The sequence below is a fragment of the Crocuta crocuta genome, unplaced genomic scaffold (assembly GCF_008692635.1).
Source record: "Crocuta crocuta isolate KB4526 unplaced genomic scaffold, BGI_CrCroc_1.0 scaffold45, whole genome shotgun sequence".
In the NCBI taxonomy this organism is placed as follows: Eukaryota; Metazoa; Chordata; class Mammalia; order Carnivora; family Hyaenidae; genus Crocuta; species Crocuta crocuta.
Window position 1 is genome coordinate 3865459 of NW_027530544.1, and position 13929 is coordinate 3879387.

Here is a 13929-nt window from a genome sequence, read left to right on the forward strand (position 1 = left end):
AAAGATACCTTAAAGAACCAATTGGAGAACTATGCACATAGGTATTCATCGCAGCATTGCTTATAATAGCAAAACAATGTGAATGTACATAGATTTTCCTTTTAAAAAAAATAATATCCAGCAGCTGTTCCTCTCTAGTGCTTGACTTGTCTTTTAGTCCGTATTAATAGTTTTTTGGTCTTATATCTGAATTTTAGTTGTAAATTGGTCACATCCTTTAATAGCTGACTGGAAAAAAAATGTTTTCGGTATAATTTGTGCCCTGCCCTCTTCCTGAGTGGATGTTTACCACAGCAAACAGGACTAAACGTATAGGAAAGAAACAGCTCAGAGTCCATTCGAAGGTGGAGAAGGTGCAGGCACTTTCTGGCATTGGAGTTGAACAGGTTATAAGATGTAAGAAATTTGGTTTTAAGATACCTGGCAATGGAGCAAAAAGAAACACAATCGGTTACATAATTTTCATTGTCCAATAAGACAAAGAATTCTAACTAATTCCTCTATGGAGGCAGCTTTTTCTGGGATCTAAAATCAAGTAGGAACAGGGGTGCCTGTGAGGCTCAGTCGGTCAAGTGTCTGACTTCGGCTCAGGTCATGATCTCACAGTTTGTGAGTTTGAGCCCTGCACTGGGCTCTGTGCTGACAGCTCAGAGCCTGCTTCAGATTATGTGTCTTCCTCTCTCTGTCCCTCCCCTGCTCACACACACACACTCTCTCTCATTCTCTCAAAAATTAATAGACATTAAAAAAATTTTAAATCAAGCAGGAATTGATTATGTGAATCCTCATATAAAGGGCAACAAAGAACACTGATGACTATCTGTGATATTGTGATTCATAATAGGAAGTATATGTTTGGTCTCCATCCCCATTTCTGGCACAGAGCTGTCCAAATCTTCAGAATTTCCTGAACTATAATAGAAATAAGAGCATCTTTTGTTGTAATATTTGGTCTCTTGTCCTCAGTTTCTGAAATTACTCAGGGCCGTGAAGTGAAATGAGTATCTTGTTATTTGTAACAAATCCATTTCAACCACAACCGACTCTATGTTAATGCAGTGACTTTTGGAAAGCACCTAAAGATGGGGGGCTGGTTACCAAAGGAGCCATGTGATTAGAGCTTTTAGTACCTCCTGACCTGGAGGAGGGGAGAAGGGATGGAGGGTGAATCAATTGCCAATGGGCAGTGATTTAAACCACCATGCCTATGTAATGAAGTCTCCATAAGCCACCCAAAATGACAGGGTTCAGAGAGCTTCTGGGTTGGTGAACCCGTGGAGAGGAGGGGAGAGTGGTGCACCCAGAGAGCATGGAAGCTCCCTGCCCTTTCCCATACCTTGTCCTGTGCATCCATCATAAACCAGTAATGTAGCAAATAAAAGCTTTCCCTGAGTTCTGTGGGACATTCTAGCAAATTAATTGAATACAAGGAAGGGTTGTTGGAATCTCCAATTTACAGTTTGTTAGTCAGAAACACCGGTGATAGCCTGGGCTTAACCTGGGCTAGTGACTGGCATCTGAAGTGGTGGGATTAGGAGCAGTCTTGTGGGACTGAGCCCTTAACCTGGGGTGGGGTGGGGTATGACACTATCTCTGAGTAGACAGTGCCAAAACTGAGTTGAATCATAGCACATTCAGCTGGTGTTGAAGAATGGCTTACTGGTATGGGAAACATATCCTCTACCCCCCACCCATTGGAACTGGATGCTCAGATCCCTTATTTTCTCTAAACAGTTTATAAAGAAATCCTCTTAAGCTCATTCCCCCAAACAACTCTCTATGAACCTGCCACAAAAGCACAGGGCGAGTTAGCTTTTAACTAACTTAGGGAAGGTATTTATGCAAACAGCTGAAAGCCAGGGTCTGGGTACTTTGTCTTCTGGTCAGATTTCTGTCTTCCCCTCAAATGTGGAGTTCTACCACCCAGCAAGGCACTTTCAGATCCTGTGTTTCTTCAGCTTTACCATGAAAGCACCCTCACGTGAATACGAGCTGGGGGCGGGTGAGAAGAGGTTGTAGCCCAAAAAGGCCAGCTGTAAGCTAAAATTTCTTTGAAGATTTGCAATTTATATTTAAAATCCATGTGAATTTTACAGTCTGTTTCATAATGTGTTATACATAAGAATGTGTTTCCCCCTTAAAAGTTCTAACAAAATTGGTGCTCCAGGAAGATGGGCTATATTTATCCTATTATGAGTATCCCTTACCATGCTCCTCACCCCCACAGACACACCATTATTTTAATTTGATGTTGGGCCAGTTCTCCAGAGTCTAGATTAGTAAACTGCTTCTTTCCAATATTAGATGTCTTAGAACGGGATATCACCTATTTTCCTAACATACAGAGAAGAAGGTCTACATAAGTTTTGCTTGATAGGTATTTTTTTTTTAAGTTTATTATTTATTTCGGGAGAAGGTGGTACAGAGAGACAGGGAGAGAGAGAATCCCAAGCAGTCTCCCTGCTGTCAGCCCTGAGGCTCACATGGGGCTTGACCTCAAGAACCCGTGAAATCATGATCCGAGCCAAGATCAAGTGTCAGACACTTGACCAATTGAGCCACCCAGGCACCCCAACAGGTATTTTTTAAGTTGACATTAAACAAACAAACAAACAAACGAGCTCTAAAGGCAGGTCTAAGCTAGGGTGCCTGGGTGGCTCAGTCATTTGAGCAACTGACTCTTTATTTTGGCTCAGATCATGATCCAGGGTTGTGGGAGTGAGCCCTGTATCAGGCTCTGCACTGAGCAAGGAGCCTGGTTGCAATTCCCCCTTCTCCTCCTCCTCTAAAAAAATAAATAAATAAAAGACAGGTCTAAGCCTATGCAGTAGTTGTAAACTTTTGTTTACTTTTAAGGGTTGAATGTGTCTACCAAAAAGGTATGTTGAAATCCCAACCCTCTCAGAATGTGATTTTATTTGGAAATAGGGTTGTTGCAGATGTAATTAGTTATGATGAGGTCATACTGGAGTAGGCTGGGCTCTAATTCAGTATGACTGGTGTCCTCATAAGAAGACACACACACACAAACATGGAAGACAACCATGTGAAGATGTAGGCAGAGATTGCATTGATGCTGTTACCAGCCAAGGAACACCTGGGGCTTCAAGAAGGTAGAAGAGGCAAGTAAGGATCCTCTCTCAGAGACTTCAGAGGGAGCACAGCCCTGCCAAGACCTTTGATTTTGGACTTCCAGCCACCGGAAGTGTGAGAAAATAAATTTCTGTTGTTTTAAGCCATCTAGTTTATAGTACTTTGTTACGGCAGCTCTAGGAAATGAATACATCAACTATCCTCAAATTGTCAGTAAAGTTTCATTGAAAATTCCCCAAAGAGAGTTGACGTTACCTCGTGAATGCTATGACTTGGACTTCTCTACAACCATTAGAGAAAGCCACTGCTCTACATAGGTACAAATGTCAAGAATGACCACATTGGGCAGGAGCCAATACTTCTTTCTCAGGAAATAAATAATCTTCAGAATTCATGATTGATCATGACCTACCTGAAGTTCCAAGGAAAGGATGCCTAGGTGGTGGCCCCTTGGTGGAGCTGACCTCACTAGAATAACAAGGCTCTATGAGAGGTTTGAGAGTTCCCACCTGGCATAGGTTCTCTGTGAGAGCAAGCAAACCCCAAAGACTTTGCAGTTGACTTATTTACACTATAAGCTCAATCCCACTCAGTTGGCCCTTTCTCTGGCAAGGACTCCTGAGTCTTCAAAGCCTAGAGTTCGTTAACACAGCTCTGGAGGGAGGGAGGTTGCTGTGCAAATCCTATAACTGGATTTAGGACTGGGCCAAGCCATCATATATATTTATGGAAGGATGAAAGGCCCAAGATCATTTGGGAAAAGATGTACTGTTCTGAAATTGGAGGCCACGATCTCCATGAGCAAGACTTTTAGAGTGCACGCCATGAGGAGGCCAATAGGCATCTTGAAGTTCCATATAACAAGGAAGAAAATACTTCCTTGTGAAAAAGGATCTAAAGCAGATACTGTCCACTACTTCCACGGAAGAACTTCAGAATAGCCTCAGTGGTGCAGCTATTCTAAGAAACATTTCCTTTCAATGAACCATCAGAATGAGTAAGCTACAAATTGCATCCCTAAAAAGCTAAAAGACTCAACTGTTGTTTGGTACCATTTTTTAAAAGTCATATAAATAGTGGCAACACCAAGACCTGAGACTACACAGTTTGGGCACTGAGACTACACAGCAGGAGGTAATGGGGTGCAGTCTGCCTCCAGGGCCCTCCCTGCAGGGCTGTTGACTGACAGAGGCGGCATTTCTTTACCGAGGTTTACAGTCCTGTTACGTAGCCCTCCCCTACAGCTACACCACTCATCCAATTCTGTCACTTCAGGTCTGGGGGTGTTGACACTGGCCTGAGACCTTTTACCATCTCCTGTTGCTTTCTGCTAAATGTCAGCAGGATGTCAGACTTGTGGATGGTTCTGCCATTAAACACTCCTCAACGCCTCTTCTGCCAATGCTTTCTTCCCCCTGCTGGGCCCCTGACCCAGGCATAGTCCTCACTCCAGGGCCAGGTTGATGACACAGACACCAGCTGGAAACTGGCTAGCAGAAGAACACAGAGGATTATATACCTTGTCCTTAAGGCCTCTCCCTGGAAATAACACGTCTGTCCATCTGCACAGGCCAAAGCAAGTCATAAGGTATTAGTGATGTGTTGCCGTACAACAGATAACCCTGAAACTTAATGGAAAACAATAGATATTTATGATCTCACATGGTTTCAGGGTTCAGTAATCTGGGAGCAGCTTAGCTGGGTGTTTCTGGCCGAGGGTCTCTCATGAGGCTGCAGTCAAGATGCCAAGGCTGCAGGTGTTCGGAGGGTTGACAGAGGAGGGGGACCTAAGGTGACTCACTAACATGTCTGGCAAGTTAGCACTAGTTGCTGGCAGCAGGCCACCATCCCTTGCCACATGGGCCTCTCTAAAGTGCTGCTTGAGTGTTCTCATGACATGGCAGCTGGCTTCCCCTGGAGTGAGCAAGTCAAGACAGAACCCAAAAAGGAAGCCCAAAAACCTTTTATGACCTCATCTCAGGAGTCATATGACATCACTTCCAGAATATTCTATTTATTCTAAATGAGTCATTAACTCCAGCGCATACCGTATAGGCAAACCTAAGCCCCACCTCCTGAAGGGAAGAGTATCAAAGAACATATGGATATTTTTAAACCATCACACACAGCCTGCACATAACTTCAAAGCATACAATGTGGCCAGGAGATGAAGTACAAACATTTGGTGAATGGTACCAACGACTGGAAGCATCCTAGGAGATTTTATTGGCAACTCAAGAGTTAAACAAAATCTAGATCCAAGCTTTACTCTTGTGTTTATACAAATCTCTACTATATGAATCTTGGAGTTATGGTATTGTAATATAATTTGAACCCAACCCAGAAAATCCTTGGAGCGGGAGAAGGGCAGTGCAACATCCACACTTCCTTGAAGTGAGGTCATTCCCAGGACTCATCCCCTCTTAAGTGATGAAAAGGTTCTTCACTCAAGAAAATGAATTATTAAATGAGGCCCCAGGCAGGCAGGAGCGAGGAATCCACTTTTCCCCCACAAGCCTCATTGTCCCGACCTCGGACTTCCCTGGTAGTGGTGCGTAAGATGATATCCACCCTATGGAGCTGGGAGGTCTCAAGGTCAGAGAGGAACCTCTGGAGAGAGTCACAAAGTAAGCCCCACCTTGCCAGGCAGATTGCTGCTGCCATACTCCTCTTTGTGTTCATTTCTCATGTGTAAGCCCTAAGCTTTTGGTAAAACTTATTTAAGGGGGTGAGTCGTGTCCCAGCAGTCCAGATCATGAGAGAAAGGTGGTGTATCCACACTTGGGACAGGGCATCAAGGGGGAGCAGTGACTGGGAGGCAGGGGTAGCTGAAGAGATCAGGGAGAGGCTGGGCTCTAGCTCCAAGCTGCCCTCTCACCAACAACAAAGTCGGCTCTCAAGACTAGACAAAGCAGTTCAGAGTCATAGCTTACCAATGTACGTGGCATTTCCTTACCACCAGCTACTCCCCGTCTGCTGGACTCCACAACTAGAGTCTTCCACAGAGCAGCCCAGACATCTAGGCACTACTAAGATCTCTAGGTACAGACACCCAAGGACCTAGCCGTGAGAGATGAGTGCAGTGATTTCTAGACCCAAGACCCAAGGCAGAAAGAGACAGAGGACACCTCCAGAACAGTTGAAAAGGTCCCCAGGGCAGGGATAGTTTCTCTATCCGCTGGATCTGAGGCCTTGCAGAGAAATGGCAATCCTTTCCACCTTGGAAGCCTTCCTCAGGATGTGAGTGAACTTTCTAGTGAGCCTCTCTCCCCCTAAGCAAAGCAAGTCAATAAGACAAACAACCTGCACAACACTCAGCTCTCTGCCTGCTCCACACTGTGGCCTTTGGACTGTGGGACCATGGCCCCGTTCCAGCTGTGGAGCGGCAGACCCGGGGCTGGGATTTGCTGGGGCACCGCTCACTGATTGCACCTGTATGGTGCACAAGCGTGGTTCTTGACTAAATAAACTTTTTTTTTTGATCTCCCACTACCCTTTAAACTTTATTCAATGAGGAAAGCTTTTCTTCTGCTACAGGATGAAAACTCACAGGCCTCATGATCTTTGTGTGCCCAGTTACTTGAGTTGTAAGAGGCAACATCCTTCAGTGGTTATATATTAGTCACTCTTCAGTCTTCATTTAAAATAGACTCTTCTTGGGGTGCCTGGGTGGCTCAGTCGGTTAAGCACCCGACTCTGGATTTTGGCTCAGGTCATGGTCTCATGCTTCCTGGGATCGAGCCCCATGTAGGGATCTGCTGCCCTGACAGCACAGAGCCTGCTTGGGATTCTCTCCCTCTCTCTCTGCCCCTCCCCCATTGGCACTCGCTGTCTCTGTCTCTCTCTCAAAATAAATAAATAAACATTAAAAAACAATAACAACAGAGCCTTCTCCCCTCTCACAGAAGCTGGTGCCACCTCTGGGAAAGGCTTCTTCCTCCAACCCATTCCTCTCACTCCGCACCTCACAGCGGCTGTTCCCATTACCACCAGATGAGGGAAAGGGCAGGAGCGGAAGTAAGGGGACTGGCCACGTGCTACGTGGCAGCTTCATACTCTCAGGACAGGCAGGGCAAACCAGACTTTCTGTGATGGATGCTCTTGTGGATTGCTTGAGACTCCCACCCTCGGGACGATCTTCCCACGGTTCCTTCAGCCGCCTTGATGCATCTGGATTCTGGGTGGCCAGCTTCTTGCTCGGGCCCCATGGCCTCACTCCTCTGCTTAGTCCACTTCTGATCCTTGGGAGGCACTCACACTTCCCTGGCTTCCAGCAAAAGTCCGGAAGGATCCTAAGACACCAGCAAGCTCCTGGCTCTGCCCGCAAAGCCCTGAATCAGTGCAGCTGCCTGTCCTACTCCAGAAAAGGGCATCAGCTGCCAGGTTCCACACTCCCCGCTCAACTCCAGAGGTCATCCTCTCCAAAGATGGCCACTGTCCATTCCTGCCCTTCCTTTAGATGCATGCCCAGCCGGCTATCAAGAAGAGGAATCTATTACTCTACCCCTTGAATCTAAGCTAGCCTGTGACTACTTACCCAACAGGATGTGCTGGAAGGGACTCTGCTGGTCCTGGACCCCCATGGGAAAGATCCTTTAAGAGGACTGGCATCTTCCCCTTCCTCTCTGTTGGCACCCAGCCTCCATGCTCTGAGGAAGCCCAGGCAGCCACACAAAGAACCATACCGTTGGCCAACAATGCCAGTTGACCTCCCAGTCATCACTCAGTACCAGCTTGCCAGCCAGATGAGTGAGTCACTTTGGAGCTGACACCATGCAGAGCAGACAAACTGTCTACACTGAGCCTGGCCCACATTCTACAATTATGAACAAATCAATGATTATTGTTGTTTGAAGGCACTGATTTTTGTGGTGGTCTCTTTCACAGCGATAGGTAACTGAAGCACTTGGTAAACCCCATGGAAGCCTTTCTGACCAGGTTGGAGGTGAAGTAGATGGCACCCCTTTCCTTCCCACATGGTCAGGGGGATTCAGCATGTCAGCAGAGCTCTCTGAGGAAATCTCTTCACAAACCATCCTCTCTCCCCACACACTAACTCTGATCATATCCCTGATCCATCTGAGGAGTCCAAGAGGAGTGGAACCAGTTCTTCAAAGGTCTTTGTAAATTCAAGACATATGGGAATTGTGTCTCACGTTCACTTAGATGTCTAGTATCTTTCACCTTAATTCCCCCAGTTTTTTATTATTTTTTTTAATGTTTTATTTATTTCTAGGAGAGAGAGAGAGAGAGACAGCGTGAGCAGGGGAGGGTCAGAGAGAGAGGGAGTCACAGACTGAAACAGGCTCCAGGCTCTGAGCTGGCAGTCAGCACAGAGCCCGACGCGGGGCTCGAACCCACGAACCGCGAGATCATGACCTAAGCGAAAGTCGAATGCTCAACGAACTAAGCCACCCAGGCGCCCCTTAATTCCCCCAGTTTTAGCTGAGGCCCAAAGCAGACCCGGTGGCACCGAGTCTGGGATTGCCTGGGGCATATACTGACATCTGAGAGCCTGCAGGCAGATGATGGATGGTCCAGGGTGGTGATCTTTTCAACATTTTCCTCAGCTAGGAAATCCTGGCAGAATCTTCTTTGAGGGCCCACACCAGTTAAAGGCTATGCGGCAGCTGAAGAGGAAGTGGGGGTCCAAGCTGGGGACGGGTCCCTTCCTTGCCCCTGTAGTGGCCCGCAAAGTGACATAAATGGCCTGGGCTCCACAGAGCACCTTTGAACACCACCACGTAAGACAACAGGCTTGAGGTCTGGAGCAGCTTGAACTTCTCTACACCTCCGTTTCTTTGTGAAATGTGGAAGATAATACTACCTACCTCACCGGTTCTTGGGACAATTTCTTAAGGCGGACTACAAGCGCAGCTGTGCGTAGTTGGTCTTCCACAACTGTCTGTTCCCTTTCTCCTTTCATTTTGACTCCTGTTTCAAGTAAACAGCCACACTGCCTTTCCTTCCTGGGCTCAGGGGAGAGCCTGCAGCTGCAGAATGTCACCATGTGGGGCACCCCGAAGCCCCGCTTCCAGAGGGTGTCCAGACCAACCTGCATCCTATCGCCAGAGTCTGAATCCAGACCCCTGGCAAGGGTGGGGTTGACACAGGCACCTCTCATCCTTGGGATGAACTCCAGTCAGGAGAGAGGCAGGGCACACAATTGCTGGGGTGAACCCTCCCACCGGCACCCCAAGGAACTCCTCCTTCACCACCATTGTTGGGTGCTTACTAGGCGGACGCTAAGTGCTTTACATGTGTTATCTTGTTTAATCCTCACAACAACCCCATGGGAAAGATACTCTTACCCTGTTTGACTAGAAAACTGACGTTTAGAGAAGTTAAGCCAGTAATCTCCAAGTACAGCTGACCATCAGACTATGACTCAACTCCAAAGATGACACAAACGCATATTTCCAGGCTCCACCTCAGACCAACAGAACCAGAACTCAGTTCTGTAGGTTGCATACATACCGGACTGGGACTAGGCTGAGGCCATCAAGGTGCCAGGGTGCACCTCTTTCTCAGGTGCTGAACTGCATGCGAGGCCCAGAGAGCCAGAGCCTTCTTACAATCTATGCCTTACAGAGGCACCCCAGGACCCTACCCTAGTCCCACCCCCCCAAAGCCAGAACTGGGGTGCAGACCTGCCTGTGGAACGTCCACACGTTCAGCCACAATGCTAGTACCATCCCAGGAAGTCTGAGGGCCAGCCCCTTACCTCAAACACACCTCAGACTCACCTGGAGGGGGCCACAGTAAGATCCACTGCCTTGTGGAATGTGGAAGGAGGAGCAATGGCTGTCTTCTCTGGATGTCTTCTCCACGGGTCTGAGATGAAGTGCTCGGAGCAGCTGGGGATGCCTCACGCTTTGACCCCAAGAAGCACCAAACTGGAGTTAATGTCCCCATTGCCTGCCCACCTGCACCCAAGCACCTTGACGCCGGGCGTCCTAAGCTGCTCCCAATTTCAATAAAGAAGAGTGTCGTGGGAGGGGGTCTATGGGTCTTCAGCGTAAGGAGCTCAGGCCTTACCAGATCCGGACAGGTGTGGTCTCTGGTTTCTGACTCCGAAGTGTTGATCCCGCCAGCCAGCGTGCAGGCTTCTAGGGTGGCATTGGTGCATTTTCAGTCTCTGTGCTTTTTGTGACTCCGCGTTTATAAAGCTGCTTGGAAAAAGAAGGGCCTGATTTTTTTTAAAGGCTCTAGGTTCTCACTGCTCCGTCATTGAGTAATTGTCCTGAGAGTAGTTGCAGACATTTGCACTAATTAGTTAATTTAATTTTATGTGCGCCTTGTTAGGGCCCCAGATTCAATCTACAAATTAATGGCAGCTCACATGCAAATGAGTGGAATTCACATCCCCAGACTTCATGGTTTTGGTTTTGGTTTTGAAACAGCCCTACAGCCCATAAACCTACACTGGGTATTTCCTTCTAATCCTCAAAAAAGTGTTTCTGATTCATTAAGCACCTAATTGCACAACTCTTGAGGAAATCTTGAGGGAAGTTCACTAAAAAGGAAAACCAGGGTCCAGCAGGCCCTTTGTCACTTCCACCCATCAACTGTGCACTCCACTGCCGGCACAACACTCTGCAGTATTGACTTCACTGACCTGCTCCTGACCCCTGACCCCTGACCCTTCTCTCTTCCTCCCAATTTCCCCATTCTAACCTAGACCTAGTATGATTTGGGGAAAGAGTTCTAAGATGGGTGTCACGTGGGCTCAGCCCCCTGACCAGCTGTGTTTCCTGGGCCACTCGCCTCTCTCAGGCTTCAGTTTCCTCATCGAAACACAGGGGCAACAAGATGCTAGTTTCTCCTGAAGGAAATGGACAGGAATGATGGTGGCCCTTGGGGCTGGAAGAGAAAGGACTTCCTCTGGAGTTTTAGGGGCTGGACTTGGGTATTGGGAGGACAGGGTCCAGCTCTCATGATGAGGGTGAGTTGATCCTGGCTAGGAGGGGGAGGAAGGTTCATAGTATCACTGGGCTGCCTTTTTTCTTTTTGGCTAGCAGGTGAAGTGAGGGACAGCCTCCAGCTTCAAGGTAATCTGCGCTTTCTGAGCTATGGGGGAAACTAGCACAGGCCCAACAGAGCCTGTATGTCGATAAGATCAAAGAGCTCAGTCTCTAAAACACCATCTCCGTGGGAGCCCAGGCTGGCCAGAGGCTGACCATAACCCTGCAGAGGGAGGAGTCTTCAACCCAGCCCTGAGCCCTGAGAAACACCTGCAGCACAGGGGGCAGGCCTCAGTGGCCCAAGAGCTTCCTGAGTGGACACGGCCTTGCACTGCTAGGCTACCTGCCTTCTCAGGGGCAGCCGCATGAACAAGGGCCCTTTTGACCTATTTGTATCTTCTCAGAGGTGCAATAACCATGACTAGGAAGCACCCAGGCTCTAGATTGACTATTGGTTGGATACTTTAAAAAAAATTTTTTTTAATTTAGGGGCACCTGGGTGGCTTAGTTGTTTAAATGTCTGACTTCAGCTCAGGTCATGATCTCACAGTTCACAGGTTCAAGCCCCACGGTGGTTTTGAGCCCCAAGGCCGGCTCTGTGCTGACAGCTCAAAGCCTGGAGCCTGCTTCAGATTCTGTGTCTCCCTCTCTCTGCCCCTCCCCTGCTCATGCTCTGTCTCTCAAAAATAAATAAATGTTAAAAAAATTTTTAAAAAAATTTTAACTCAAAACTTTATTTTTTAAAAACTGTATTGAAGGGGGTACCTGGGTGGCTCATTCGGTTAAGTGTCCAACTCTTGGTTTCAGCTCAGGCCACAATCTCACGATTTGTGAGTTTGAGCCCCACATTGGGCTCTGTGCTGAATGTAGAGCCTGCTTGGCATTCTCTCTCTCTCCCTCTCTCTTTGCCCTTCCCCTTCTTGTGCTCTCTCTCTCTCCTAAAAAAAAAGTAATAAATTAAAAAAGTCAAAAACAAAATTTTAACAATTTTTAAAAATCTTTATTGTAGTATATTTGACAGGGGCGCCTGGGTGGCTTAGTCAGTTAAGCATCCGACTTCAGCTCAGGTCTTGATCTCATGGTTCATGGATTTGAGCCCTGCGTCATGCTCTGTGCTGACAGCTCGGAGCCTGGAGCCTGGAGCCTGCTTCAGATTCTGTGTCTTCCTCTCTCTCTGACCCTCCCCCATTCATGGTCTGTTTCTCTCTCTCTCTCTCTCTCTCTTTCTCTCTCTCCAAAGTGAATAAACATTTTTTAAAAATGGGGGCACCTGGGTGGCTTAGTCAGTTAAGTGTCTGTCTTCAGCTCAGGTCATAATCTCATGGTTAACAGGTTCGAGCCCCTCATTGGGCTCTGTGCTGACAGCTCAGAGTCTGGAGTCTGCTTCAGATTCTGTGTCTGTGTCTCTCTCTGCACTCTCCCATTCACCTCTGTCTCTCTCTTTCTCAAAAATAAGCATAAAATTTTTAAAAATTGAAATATTTTTGACGAGTAATAGGAAGACATCATTAATAAGTAGTATGCTGGCTGCTTGAAATCACTTATTTGGACCTTTAAAAATAGCTCCTTATTTTCATTCAAGCTGGTAAAAGCAAGACACCTACTTATTTGAGAAAATTAGACTCTTACTCCTTCCAAGCTCTTATAACAAATACCACAGACCAGGTGGCTTATAAACAACAGAAATGTATTTCTTACAGTTCTGGGGGCCAGCATGGTTGGATTTGGTTAAGACTCTTTTCCTTCAGGGTAGCAGACTGCCAGCTTCTCGCTGTGTTCTTGCCTGGCGGAGTGGGCGAGGGAGTTCTGTGAGGTCTTTTATAAGAGCACTAATCCCATTCATGAGGGCTCCACCCTGAGGACCAAAGGCCTCACCTCCTAATACCATCCCACCGGGCACTAAGACTTCAACAGATAAATTCAGGGGGACACAAACATTCAGACCCTAGCACAGACTATGATGGTGTCTGTGGGCCCAATCAGCAGTAGTGGTCCCTGATTTCATGAGCTGTCCCTGATTCCTTACTTAAACTGAACAATAGCCAATGTTACTGAGCACTTAGGACAGTGTGTTCAGGGCACTGTGCTAAGCACTTGCTGTGCGTTACTCTTATCTAATGCGACATTTCTGCACAGTTGGTGCTATATGTACCCACACTTTGCACTGAGAAACCGAGGTTCAGCACACTTGGATAATTTACCACAAATCACAGAACTTGTAAAAGGCGGAGCCAAGAATCAAACCAGGCCTGAAACTCCACTTCAGAACCCTTGGATTGCAGCCTAGGGCCCCCAAACCGCCCTCCCCTGACCCAGCTTCGTGGTTCACTCACTCCCCAGCCCCCCACCGCTGCCTGGAGGTCCCTAACTCCAGTGCAGCCTGGGGTGGTGCAGGGAGGAGGTCATCAGCTCACAGCCAAGGACTCTGCTGGGAGCAGCTTTAAGCTCAATCCGGGACCATCCAGGCAGAACCAGTGTGTAACGGAATGTTAACAACATCCTATCTGTGTTCTATTTCTGTTGAAATACAGTACAGTTCGACAAAACGAGCATGTGTTTGTGTTCAAACGGTTTGAAAAATGTGCTGTTGATCAAGAGGGGGAATCAGAGAGCAAAACCCTCATGCTTGTTCAAGAACTGTAAAAAGAAAAAATAATTATTTATTTTATTATTTTTTTAAGGAGGCAGAAACATCTCAGGCTGTGACTGGAAGATTGAAGAAATGAGAGGGGTTTGTGGACTGTTAGATCAGAAAGAGGCACGCCCTTCTGAGTCGGGGATTTTCCCCCAAACCGGGACTATCCAAACCCCCTGGAGGGCTCAGAGAGAAGGCCCCCTCTCTAAACTCTACCCCAGATTCTGACAGGCTCTC

General features: G+C 47.3%; 1 long non-coding RNA gene across 1 annotated transcript; it reads right to left on the reverse strand.

The window, feature by feature from the left end:
• Positions 1-333: 333 nt before the first annotated feature.
• Positions 334-4692, reverse strand: LOC144234408 (uncharacterized). Its single transcript, XR_013335937.1, has 2 exons — positions 4613-4692; positions 334-420 (listed from the first exon to the last, which is right to left on the reverse strand). It is a non-coding gene; the product is annotated as an uncharacterized LOC144234408 (long non-coding RNA).
• Positions 4693-13929: the final 9237 nt, after the last annotated feature.